A 2,646-nucleotide genomic window follows, 5' to 3' on the forward strand; every position below is an offset into this window, starting at 1 on the left:
GGTGATTTTTTAAAATATCAGCCTTGCCCCCATTACTCCCCACTCATCATGGAAAATCCTCCAGGGCCAGTGCCTTTCTCATCTTCCCCAGGTCTCTAGTGCTTCTCCCTCCCATAGAAGCTCCCATCCACTCTGAATTTCTTTGCTTTATGGTCTGTTCCACACATCAGACAATTTTATGTGGCCTTGTTTTTTATACAACTTTTCCTATGTATGATGTATTCCTCCCACTTCCTATAAATTCCCCAGGGTGAAGCATATCTAATATAGACTTTTTATCTCACACAATGCTGATTGAGGTTCAGACTTTCAAGACAGAACTGGATAGATCCTGAGAACTAAACCTTTCCTCCCAGCAGCTCAGAAAGGGAGGACATGCCGTCCGGGTAGTCTGATGAATTTCCCATCTTGCTGATGAACATTCAGAAAAGTAGGGCCTCTATCAGCCTGAGCTTGAACTTTCATTTTGACTTGGGGGGTTATAGCTGGAGTTGTCAGTCTGGCATTTTTCCTAACACTTTCAAATGTCACATTTTAGCATCTAGTAATCACTGTTCTTTCCTTCTCTTCATTTTTAGAACACTCAGAAGAGTTTTTGTGTTTTGGAAAGACCCCTCTCGCTCCCCAGCCCTGAGTTTTCTGCCTTTAGGAGGGTGGTTCTTGAGGATGACTCCCCAGAGCACCACACGGAAAGAACGCGAGCAGCTCGTGCTGTCACATGCGTGTCATGTGCTGAGCTGCAGCCCAGCCGTGCAGTGCGTGCAGGGGCCACTGCAGCGTTCAGCTGAGCAGGCAGGATGCTGGCAACCCCAGAACCTTCTCAAACTTTCACTTAGCAAATTTTCCTTTTAGTTTCTCTTTAGAGCCTCTTCAAAACACAGGTAAAAGTTTGCATCAGAAAGGGAAAAAACACGAGTTGTGCATACAAGAATTTTGCCAAACATATCATTATACTTGGTATGTGTGCCACGTTTTGATTTTCAATACAGAACTTCTAAAATTTCAAAAATACTTTTAAAAGCTTTCAAATTTAATAATTTAGAATGTTAAATTTAAAGATAATTTTTCAGATTTAAATTGTTAAATGTGTTTTTCAAAACCTTTCAAATACAGGAAGAATATAATGAAAATAAAATTGCCCTTGTACTTATCACATAAACAGAGAAAGTTACTGTTATCACCATACCACACAAATTTTACAGTTAAAAAAGCAAAGGAAAGGAGAGGAAGGGAATTAAAAAAAGGAAGGAATATCAGTTTTTAGATTTTCTTCTCAAACCTGTTTTAAAAAATAGGACTCTATGGAAAGTAACCTCAAGAATTTTGAAAGAAATGACAGATATACTGTATTCTTAATAACACTTATATCACCAGGAGTACCATTGCTATTTCTGAACATCACAGTGTTTCAATGATCAATAAGTTTTACAGAGCTCTGATTTCTGTATTACAGAGCTCTGGTTTCTGTATCACAGAGGACAGATGTATATGTGTGTGTGTGTGTGTGTGTGTGTGTGTGTGTGTGATGCTTCATGAAATTGTGTGTCATCCCTGTGCAGGGGCCATACTATCTTTCTCAGTATCTTTCCAATTTTAGCATATATGTTGCCGAAGCATTTAAAGTATTTTTCAAAAGTCTTATATATGAAGTGTGAAAGTCACTCAGTCATGTCTGACTCTTTGTGACCCCATGGACTATAGCCTTCCAGGTTCCTCTGTCCATGGAGTCCATGGAACTCTACCCATGTAGTGGGTAGCTGTTCCCTTCTCCAGGGGATCTTCCCAACTCAGGGATCAATCCCAGGTCTTAGCCATCACAGGCAGATTCTTTACCATCTGAGCCACCAGGGAAGCCCAAGAATACTGGAATGTGTAACCTATCCCTTCTCCAGGCGATCTTCCCAACCTAGGAATCAAACCTGTGGATCCTGCATTGCAGGCAGATTCTTTACCAGTTGAGCTACCAGGGAAGCAATATACGTTATCGAAAAACCTTGTAAAATAGAGAAAAGGAGAAAATTACACTGAACTCTACCACTTTAACAAAACTCCATTAATACTTCAGTATACTTCTTTCCAGACTTTTGTCTGATTCTCACTGTTAACATTTTATTTGCTAGTTTCTTTGTACTCAACATTGTAATAGAAGGGAAACAATTACTATGAGACTATTTATACCATTGCATCTGGGTGTTCATTGGAAGGACTGATGTTGAAGTTGAAACTCCAATACTTTGGCCACCTGGTGTGAAGAGCTGACTCTTTTGAAAAGACTCTGATGGTGGGAAAGATTGAGGGCAGGAGGAGAAGGGGACAACAGAGGATAAGATGGTTGGATGGCATCACCGACTCAATGGACATGAGTTTGGGTTGGCTCCGTGAGTTGGTGATGGACAGGGAGGCCTGGTGTGCTGCAGTTCATGGGGTCGCAAAGAGTCGGACAGGGCTGAGGTGCCTGAACTGAACTGAACACCATTGCTCCAGTCTGATTTTCTCTTTTTTTACATATATGTATATTACATTTACCTTTGTTTACTACCTTAGGTGTCTAGGGCTTTTATAGCATTTTAGTTAAGGAGAAATGGCTTTGATATCAGTTAGCTTTGGGTCTCGGAGAAGGCAATGGCACCCCACTCCAGTACTCTT

The 2,646-nt window shown here is 40.8% G+C and overlaps 1 non-coding gene across 1 annotated transcript; it reads right to left on the reverse strand.

Moving 5' to 3' along the window:
• Positions 1-1,514: 1,514 nt before the first annotated feature.
• On the reverse strand, positions 1,515-1,617 carry LOC129651889 (U6 spliceosomal RNA). The gene has a single exon (XR_008714391.1). It is a non-coding gene; the product is annotated as a U6 spliceosomal RNA (small nuclear RNA).
• Positions 1,618-2,646: the final 1,029 nt, after the last annotated feature.

Source organism: Bubalus kerabau, chromosome 4, assembly GCF_029407905.1.
Source record: "Bubalus kerabau isolate K-KA32 ecotype Philippines breed swamp buffalo chromosome 4, PCC_UOA_SB_1v2, whole genome shotgun sequence".
NCBI lineage: Eukaryota > Metazoa > Chordata > Mammalia > Artiodactyla > Bovidae > Bubalus > Bubalus kerabau.